The sequence below is a fragment of the Pteropus vampyrus genome, unplaced genomic scaffold (genome assembly GCF_000151845.1).
Source record: "Pteropus vampyrus isolate Shadow unplaced genomic scaffold, Pvam_2.0 Scaffold275, whole genome shotgun sequence".
NCBI lineage: Eukaryota > Metazoa > Chordata > Mammalia > Chiroptera > Pteropodidae > Pteropus > Pteropus vampyrus.
Genome location: NW_011889056.1, coordinates 1734173 through 1745128, shown reverse-complemented (window position 1 = coordinate 1745128; position 10956 = coordinate 1734173). Strand labels below are relative to the sequence as shown.

The following is a 10956-nucleotide window of genomic DNA, read 5'->3' as shown; positions in this document are numbered from 1 at the left end:
ATGAGGTTCCCCAGCCCCTGCATTCTGTTCATGTGGTGTATTACAGGAATTGATTTTCATATGTTAAACCAGCCTTACATTCATCGGGCTTTCTGCTTGAGGACAAGAGTGTGTGCATATGTGTGTGCGCGCGCGCGCGCGTGTGTGTGTGTGTGTGTGTGCGCGCGCATGTGCATGTTAAGGGATCTGTAGCATGATTAGAGGCTAAGGAATTTGGAGGAACCTGCAATTAGTTCATTATGGATGGCTGTAGAGTAGGGCGCCAATGTGGGAGTGATGGTTGATGTGGCTGGAGAAGAGGCAGGCAGCAGCCAGGACACAGAAGATCTGGTATGCTATGCTCAGGTTTTGGAATACCTTGTAGGCTGCTCTTTGATTTATTGATTATAAACAATCTGACAGGTGTGGGGTGATAACTCATTGTGGTTTTAATTTGCATTTCTCTGTTGATTAGCAAGCCCAATATGGTCATTAAGCTCATAAGGGTGAAATGACCTGATTGGTTTCCAGAAAGATCATTTGGCAGCTCTGTAGAGAACAGAATAGAGAGGGTTGAGAGTGGAGTTAGAAAGCTGCTGAAGTATTCCATTCAAGAAATTACTCTGTCGAACTTTGTGAGTAACTATCAAACTGTCAGCCTACTCTGAGGGTTTTGGCTTATTCCCCCAACTGTCCCTACATATTTTTTTAAATGTTATTATTAGTTTCAAGTATACAGTACATTGGTTAGACATTTATATAGTTTATAAAATGATCCTCCTAATTCCTCTTTCTCTCCTCTGGCTCTCCACCTAGCATTACCTTACTGGGCACTGCATTCCCTATGCTGTGCTCCCCATCCCCGTGATCATCTATCAACTACTAATTTGTACTTCTTTAACACTTCACCCCATCCTCTCAGCCCCCCAACACCTCCTCCCCTCTGTCTGTCAGCATATTGTCCTCTATATTTGTGAGTCCGTGTTTGATTGGTTTGTTCTTTTTGTTCTTTAGATTCCACATATAAGTGAAATCACAGGGTATTTATCTTTCTCTGACTTATTTCACTCAGCATTATAAACTGTAGATCCATACATGTTGTTGCAAATCATAGGATTTCATTTTTTTAATGGCTGAGTAATAGACCATTGTATATATGAACCATAACTTCTTTATCCAATCTTGTGTTGAAGGGTGTTTAGGCTGCTTCCATATCTTTGCTATTTAAATTGTGCTGCGATGAACATAGGGCTGCATAGATCTTTACAAATTATTGTTTTCATTTTCTTTGGATAAATATCCAGAAGCGCAATTTCTGGTCAAAATGTATATCCATTTTTAATTTTTTTGGAAATATCCAGACTGTTTTCCATAGCAGCTGTGCCAATTCGCAATCCTTCCAACAGTGTATGAGTTTCCTTTTCTCCACATCCTCGCCAACACTTGTTCTTTGATTTATTGATGGCCATTCTGACAGGTGTGAGGTGATATCTCATTGTGGTTTTAAGTTGCATTTCTCTGATGATTAGTGACCTTGAGTATTTTTTCATATGTCTATTGGCCATCTGTATTTCTTCTTTGGAAAAATTTCTGTTCATGTCTTCTGCCCATTTTTTAATTAGATTGTTTGTTTTTTGTTGTTGTTGTTGAGTTGTATGAGTTCTTTATGTATTTTGGATATTAACTTCTTATCAGATGTATCATAAACGACATATACTTTTGATGGAACTGCCAATAAAGTAGTAAACATGGCCAGAAGACACCAGTTTCCTGGTATCTTCTGAGAACTCTTTCTTTTTTGTCATTGGTTATTTTCACCTGTTTTCTTCGGTAAGTTCCTTTTTTTTTTTTTTTTTTGGTAGGAAGGAGATTCACTTTCCATTTTCTCTCTACCTAGACTTGTTGAAAATGTAGGAGCTAATGTTTTCCAACACTCTCAGCTCCAGATATGTATGCAAGTGTGCATGCCACACGCACCCGCACGCCACGAGGGCACATGTGCATACACACATATACACTCCTGACATCTTGAAGAACTTTCAAAAGGAACTTAAAAGTTGAAGACCTTTACTGCTATTATTATTTTATATATGAAATATAACTTTTTGGACACATGGAGGTGCTCTAACCACAACATTTCCATCACTAGAAAGGAGTAGGCAGTCTAAGGTTGGCAGGGACCCATAAAATCACTTATCTTCTGCCATATGCATTAGGCCTAACATATTTACAAAATAAAAGAGGCAGCTTTGGTGAGGTAGAAAAAGTCCTGGACCCAGATTTAAAAGACCTGGATTATAGGACTGGCTCTGTCACTTGCTAAGTCTGTTTCCTCATCTCAAAAATGAGGCAGTAATACTGCGTCATATTAATATGATCTCTGCTGCAAAAGGCTGGTTTAGGTAACCTAGTTCTGAGCTCCCACAGACTGCTTATACTCCCCTGGTATTACAATTGTCTGTTGAAGTCTGTCTCCCATGGTTGACGGCAGTAGCTTTGAGGGCAGAAATTGTAGTTGTCTCACCGTTACTGTGTACTGCAGAGTAGTCAATGAATGACGTACATAGGAGACTTGGTTTTGTCTGTCCTCTTAAGCAGTTACATTTCTAAAAGAATAATTCCTGTTTTACAATTATCAGTAGGCTGCCAAGACAGTACAAATCTATTTATATTGTATATAAATTTGATGTATAGAAGTTCCAAATTGATAGGAGCTTGTTCATTCATTCCCCATGTTACCTAACAACTAGTTTTGGAAACCTGTTAGATTCTCATAGCAGAATATTTCAGCAATTTTTCCCCCCTGCTTACTCAGTTCATGCTGTGTTCCTGGGACATGTATTTCCTCAATAACAAGCCTTTACCTGTGTGCACCACCACTTTAAAGACTTGCTAAAAGATGTCTTCATGTGCACAGACTCATATGCTTCTCACAGCAACCCCATGAGATAAGCAGAGAAGGTATCATTGCTACCAGTCGACAGATGAAGAAACCAATGTTCAGAGACATTAACTGAGTCACCACATACCATACCAAAAGCAAGTTGGTGTCAGAGCTGGGCCTAGAATGAAACCAAGTTTTCATTTCCCAGTCTGGTGTTTTTTACACAGTCCATTAGTTTAGCACAGTTGCATTTTGTGATGGTGCCTCAATGACATTTTTGTATCTCATCCTATTCCTGTTTTCTAACTGCTCCTCCCACTACTGACCTTGGCATACTCTGTGTTTAACCAGGACCTCTCTCTCTCTCTTTTCCCTGAACATGTTGTCTTGCAATTTCCTGTCTCTGGATCTTTGCATTTGTTTCCACTTCTTGGTGGGCACGCACAACCCACCTCCAACACTGCACGTTGAAGCCATCGCAGATCAGCCCTGCTGGATGAGATCTCTCTGCCCTTGAACCCACAAAGCAGTCTATGCATTGTTCTATAGGCATTTTCATACCAGCTTAATTCCCTTTACTCTTAATTCCCTTGTTCTGTGCTCCCATAACCCCCTGTGCTCAGTTGTTTGTTTGTTTTACTGTAGAGAATTGTTGATTTATTTAATGTGACTGCTACTCCTGGTTATGCCATTATATGCAAGAAATAGGGGCATTGGTATGTGATGGTAACCTATATTTTTGGCCTACAAAACTAATCTATGGATAAAACACTAACTCTAAGAAATATAGTCCAATTTTATAGATTTCTAGGCATCTTTAGACAAGTGTAGTGCAATGCAGAAATATGGGTATCACTACTACATTTTATATAAAAACGAAGTATTAATAAATTTTAGAAAGTAGTAAATTCACCTGTCCCTCAAAATATAAGTATTCAATTGTTATAAAGCCATAGTAAATGGCTTGTAAAATATAATCTTTACATTATTATGCTGTTATATAGCTTATAAAATTTTCACAAGGCTTTTTTGGGACTACAGTCAATGATAAACAATAAACAATAGTGGTCCTACGCTCTAAATAACAATCACTAGACAAAGTAGACACCCTCTCATGTGTGCACAAATGTACCTGCTGACATTTTTGCTTTGCTAGTTCTTGTCTTAGATATTCATACACTTGTGAAAAGAGGCTTTCTTCAGATTTTACTCCATCTGGGTAAACAATTTCCCATATGATGTCCTCCATTTCTCGTCTGTGCTTTAGATACATGGGCCACATGTGGCCATCGAAGTAGTCTAGGATATCTGAGGGCTTGCAGACCCCTGTACTACTACTACTTCTCCTCTTAGGTTCCTCATATGGAATCGTCAGAAAGTAGCTTCTATTCCATATAGTATCAAGGGGCCTATAATTAAAGAAAAGGAAACCTTGGATGATTAATATGGGAATTTCCTCAGTGTTTCCCCAGTCTGTTGATATCAGAGAGCATTTGGGGCTTTCTATCCAGCAAGAAATGGTGGACATCATTATTTTTCATGGTAAGTGCTTCAAGCACCTCATACTGCATAAATCCATTTTTATCTGTATCTCAGACTCCAGTTTAAAGAAATCATCCTGAGGTATGACACTGCAGTTTGGGAGGTGTTTCTGCAAATTTTTAGTCAGTGTTGTCTTCCCACCATTTGTCACATCACTGATTCCAATGACAAACATTTTCATAATTAGCTTTGAAAATCATGACTTCCTAAAATGTCCTGTGTCCAGGCTCCTCCTGGGGTATGTGTGTGTGTAGGGGAGGGTTCGGATGGAAGAGCCTAATAGAGAGAGGATTGTTTCTTGGCATCTTCTCAGTTTATCCAGAATATTCTAAATTCAGTGCAATTGATTAAGGCTCGGTTCCACTTTCACTAACAAACCAGGAGCCAGTTCAAGCACTCCCAAGCAAAGATGCTGATGCATAGCCAAGCACTCTCCTGTTATTAACCCACTGTAGCACTACAGCTCAGTACCGCTAACCTAACCAAGAGACCCACAGCCCCTTCCCCAGCACCCCTGCTGGGTCAGAGGCGGCCCTGGTAGAAGTCGCCAAATCGGTTCCACCCAGGCCAGATGCTGTGCCCAGCTCAAAGTGCCCTTGGGAGGGACAGGGCTGGACTCTGGTAAGCAGGCCCCATGCTCTCCTGCAGGGTCTGGCCCTTTTTAGTGGAGGGGGAGGGGCACCCAGTCAGGCAGCCAGCATGGGAGCTGGAGGTGTCCTGGCTTACTTCTGGGTGGTTTTGCCTCCACTGCGCTCAGTTTTCTCAGCCCTTATTGTCCTGTTGTCATAGATCAGCTTTCACTCCATGATTGTGAGCTCCTGGGGGACTGGGATATTGTTTGATTCATCTTCTTGTGTTCAATGGCATGGAATACAGTCATTGCTCCAAAAAATGTTGGATGAATGAATAGATGGATGAGTGAATGCTAACTAACAGAATGCCTTGGATATACCAGTTGCCAAACAATAATGGATTGAATTGTCTTCACCCAAATCTCATCTCTTCTCATCCTATCCCAGTGGGGGCTAAAGGTATTCTTCATTCTGCCTCAAGCTATTATTTCCACTCATGCTCTAGATTCCATCCCATCCTGCCTCCCTAGGTGCCTCATTCTATCAATTACTTCCTCTCTCCAGAATCTCTAGCTGCCCCTCTTCTTTGACTGGCCCCTTTCCCTGCAGTAACAAACATGCTCAGTTCTCCCTTCCCATTCTAAAAATAAACATCTTCAACTGGATGCGTCTCCTCCTATTCCTTTTCCTCCATCTTATAGTATAAAGATGAGCTTCACTGTAGAGTTATCCAGCTGGACCATTTTGAGGGACTCTTCATTGTCAATATCCTTAGATATTTTTCTCTTGGGTTGGACAAATGGCTCACAAAAGACTCTTGCAGCAGCCAGAATTTTAGGGTCAGGTAGAGTCAGAGAAGCCTGGGAGTTTATAGCTTTCAAGATACATATCTCCACTTAACCCCTCTGTTTTCAATATGATGCTCCAGCCTTCCGTTGGGTTTGGGGACTCCCAGTCTAGAGACCCTCTGCTTTACCCTCTCCCAGATAGATCTGGGAACAATTCTCCAGATCTATCAGGTCAGGGAAAGGCCAGCCTCTCAGTACAGTCAGGCATCAGCTGCAGGAGGGGATTTGGAAATGAATCTACTTCAACAGTTTTTAAACAACCCTCATTATTTTGGCACCCATCCCCTTCACCTCCACTCCCAGAATTACCTTTTTCAGACTTTTAAGATCCTTCTGGGGGCGGGGGGCCGCAGGACAGTGGTAAATCAAGATGGTTTTTGGCTTTTCCTGCTTAGGGCTTAGGATTCCTAGTTTGTGGCTTTGGGTCTACTAAGTCAATTACTACTCATACATCTGCTTTTCGGTATTCAAAATTTACTTGTTGCCTCCTTTCCTGCTTTTCCAATCTTTCTAAATATCATTTTATAATAATTTCAGTAGGATTTGGGGAGGTAGTAAAATTAGATGTGGAAATATGTATTCCACCTTAACTAAACATCATGACGGGAATGGAGGTTTGCCTGCTTGCCTCATTCACCCTGTGCACCTTTGTTACCAAGACACTCTCCTTAAAATACTCCAGATACAACTAAAATACTCCAGACTGAGATTGTCTCATCATTCTCTGATCTATTCTGTGACCATTCTGCCTTTTCAACTCTCAGCCTCCCAACTGTAAACTCCAAACCAACTTCCCATTCATAAACCCTCAGGCCACGCTTGAAGTTCAGATGCCTTGCCAGCATGTCATTTGAAATTGACAGTGTGCGTAGTATGCGGCCCACCAGACAGTGAGTCTACAGGAATCATCTTGGATGCACTCTTTACTCAGATAGCAGCATTGCAAATGTGTTTAGTGCAAGGTCATGTTACAGGGAGGGGAATGGGGTGACCAACGCAAGTGTGTCAAGTGTGCATTGGAATTCACATTTCCTGTTCTATTCTGAGCTACCCATAACCCATGTGACCACTTTTATTTATAGTGGGTAGGGATCTTTCTGCAACTCTTATTTACCTCAAATATGTAAAATCATCATGGTTCTTTGGCGGTGTGTGATCATGTATATGCAAGACAGTGTCGTTCTCCAAAAGCAGGGTGGCATTCCATTTTAAAACACTAAATTTCCAAGGCTTTTTCATCCAAGTGTTATATGCAAACTGACTTAGCTCTTTTTTTAATTTAATTTTATTTATTTATTTTTACAATTCCAAGAGTGATAACAAGAACCCTTCAGAGTAAAATCTCATTCTCAATCATTCAGCTTTGGGAAAATGCATCCTTTAGGCTGAAGTTGTATACTGTACTAATATTTGAGGATGAGATTTAAGGACATAGTCTGGGGGGAGATTTTTGTTTTGCATTTTTGGGGGGTATGTGGATAGTTATTACTATGACTTAAGTGCCTCAAAATGGGTGGAATTTGGGGGATATTCTTTTCTACTTCTGTTTCAACAGTGTGGAAGCAATACGTAAGTAACTGCAGAATACGCCCACTGTTCCTGTGCTCTCACTTGGCTGCCGGGAAGGTCCTTTGGAGCCCTAAAAGCCTATTCCAATCTATTGAAAAAGTAGTAAGGGTGCATGCTCCTTTGTGATCTAAATGATAGAGAATTCAAAATAGCAGTCATGAGAAAATTCAATGAGATACAAGTAAACTCAGAAAGGCAGTTCAATGAGCTCAAGAATAAAAATAATGAACAGAAGGAGTAAGTTACCAAAGAGATTGAAACTATAAAAAAGGTCTACAGCCATGCTACCCTGAACAAGCCCGATCTTGTCTGATCTTGGAAGCTAAGCTGGGTCGGGCCTGGTTAGTACTTGGATGGGAGACCGCCTAGGAAGACCAGGTGCTGTAGGCTTAAAAAAAAAAGTAAGGGATTGTAAGCTGACGAGGTCCTTGCAATCTGTGAAGTCAACCAAGGATTACCTCGCCTTAAATAAATAAATAAATAAATAAATAAATAAATAAATAAATAAATAAGTAAGTAAGTAAGTAAGTAAGTAAATGTAAGTAAGTAAGTAAGTAAGTAAGTAAGTAAGTAAGGTAGTTTAAAAAAGAAAGAAAGAAACTATAAAAAAGATGCAAACAGAAATCTTGGAGCTGAAGAACTCAATAAATAAGAATGCATTCCAAAGAACTGGAAATAGAGCAGATCATATGAAAGAGAGAATAAACAAGCTCAAAGATAGACATCTAAAAATGATTCAGGTGCAAGAGGAAAGAAAACTAATTTTTTTTAAATTAAAGAATTCTATAACTATCTGACTCCTCTAGAAAAGGCAACATAAGGACAATTGGTATCCCACAAGAAGAGAAGGAGAAGGGAACAGAGAGTTTATTCTAAGAAATAATTGATGAGAACTTCTTAAATCTAGGGAAGGAACTGGACATTCAAGTACAAGAAGCTAACAAAACACCTAATTATCTCAACACAGAAGACCTTCTCCCAGACACATTATATTAAAACAGTCACAATTTAATGATAAACAAAGAATTTTCAAGGCAACAAGGGAAAAAAGACAGTAACATACAAAAAAAAATCAGATTGTCATCAGATTTCTCAGCAGAAACCTGATGGGCAAGAAGAGAGTGGAATGATATATTTAAAATATTAAAAGAAAGAAAACACTGACCAAGAATAATATGTACAGCAAAGTTATCCTTTGGATATGAAGTATAAAGACTTTTTCAGACAAATAAAAGCTGAGAGAATTTACTACCACAAGACCTGCATTAAAAGAAATGTTGAAAGGAGTTCTTCTACCAGAAACTAAAAGACAAAATATACAAAACTTTGAGTAAGGTGACAGACAGACAGAAGCAGAAAATCACAAATCTCTTTTAGAATAGCATGTGAAGCATTTAATTATAACATAATGAAATTTAAAGAACAATGAGTCAAGGAAAAAAATTAAATATTTTTAACTATGCAAAAATGAAAATAAAACATCAAAATTTGGAATTGCAGGTAGAACAATTTTAATTAGAGCAGAAATCAATAAAACTGAAAACAGGAAAGCAATAGAGAAAATCAATGAAACTAAAATCTGATTATTTGAATAGATCAATAAAATTGAAAAAAAAAAAAAACCCTAGCCAGGCTAAGTAAGGAAATAAGACAAAAGAGAGGAGACACAAGATATCAATATGAGGACTAAAACAAGATATGTCATTACTGGCCCCACAGACATTAAAACAATAATATATGGAATGCTACAAACAGTCTATGTCCATACATTTGATAATTTAGATGACATGGACCAATTCCTTAAATGATAAAAAAAAAAAAAGAAAAAAGAAAAAAGAAACACCTAAGTTAGGGAAAAGTAGATACCCTGAATAGTCCAACATCTACTGAAGAAGTTGAATTTGTAGTTAAAAACTTTTCAAAAAAGAAAACTCCAGGCCAGATGGTTTCACTCAGGAATTCTACCAAACATTTAAGTTAAACATAATACCAATTGAAAACAATCTCTTTCAGAAAATAGAAGACAGAATACTATCCTGCTCATTTTATGAAGCCAGCATTATCCTAATACAAAACCAGACAAAGATGTCCCCCATCCAAAAATAAAAACAAAAAACAAACAAAAACTACAGACCAGTCTCTCATGAACATAGATTCTCATGAACATAGATGCAAACATTCTTAAAATTAAAAACGTCTGCTCTGCAAGAGATAAGCTAAATTCAGATAATGAAAAGACAAGCCACAGACTAGGAGAAAATATTTGTAAAAGACACATCTGCTAAAAGACTATTAAGCAAAATATACAAAGAACTGTTAAAACTTAACAATAAGAAAACAAACAACCTGACTAAAAGATGGACTGGACTTAGTGACTTGCTTACAAAGAATAGAATATATATAGAAGGAGAGGCAACTTTACATAAACTGAGAAAACACTATCTTGGCCAGATGATGAAGGTTAACCTCACCACTAATAAGTTATGTTGATAGTATATAACACTGATGTGAAGTGATGAGAAGGGCACTTCACCTTTGCATTATTCTTCCCCATACCAATAACTCCAATCTAATGATAATAAAAATATCGGACAAACCCAAATAAAAGAGCATTCTACAAAATATCTGGCCTATACTTCAAAACTTCCAATGTCATGAGAAACAAGGAAAGAATGAGAACTGTCACAGATGAGAGGACACTACAGATAAATGGTGACTAAATGTGATGTCATTTTTTGGAAGGGATCCTGGAACAGAAAGAGGACACTAGTGAGGAAAACATGGTGACCTCCAAGTCTGGAATTTAGCTAATAGTAATGTAATAATGTGGATTTCTTATTTTTTCAAATGTACCATGGTAATGTAAGATGTTAATGGTAAGAAAAACTGGGTGAGGAGAATGTGAGAACTCTCTATACTATCTTTGCAACCTTTCCAAAAATCTGAAGTTATTCCAAAATAGAAATTTCTTTTTAAAAATCAATTGTATTTCTATATACCAGTATGACCATTTCAAAAATAAAATTAAAATTTTTTTATTCATAATAGCATTAAAAAAATAAAACACCTAGGAATAAATTTATCAAAAGGAATATAAGATGTGTGCTTTCCTCAATATTACTGAGGAAAGACAAAGAAGATCTAAATAAATAGATAGGCATTTCATGTTCATGGATTTTAAACGCATTCCTTATTATAATTCCAGCAGGGTTTTTTTGGCAGAAATTTACAAGTTGATCCTAAAATTTATCTGGAAATGCAAAGATCCAGAATAGCCAAAACAGTATTAAAAAATAAGAAGAAAGTGGAAGAACATTCACTTCCTAATTTCAAAACTTATTATAAAGCAATTATCAAGTATAGTATCAGCATCAGGATACACATATAGATCAATGAAACAGAATATAGAATCCAGAATTAAACCCTTATGTTGATGGTCAATTTAGACTTCATAAAAATTCAAAACCTTTGCCCTTCAAAAGATACTATTAAGAAAATTAAAAGACAAGCCATAGACCGGGAGAAAATGATTGTAAAGCATATACTGATAAGGGTCTAGTAT

At 37.8% G+C, this 10956-nt stretch overlaps 2 pseudogenes; one reads left to right on the top strand and one right to left on the bottom strand.

The window, feature by feature from the left end:
• Positions 1-3995: 3995 nt before the first annotated feature.
• Positions 3996-4610, bottom strand: LOC105302545 (annotated as a pseudogene).
• A 3055-nt stretch (positions 4611-7665) lies between these two features.
• LOC111729680 lies at positions 7666-7784 on the top strand (annotated as a pseudogene).
• The last annotated feature ends 3172 nt before the right edge of the window (positions 7785-10956 follow it).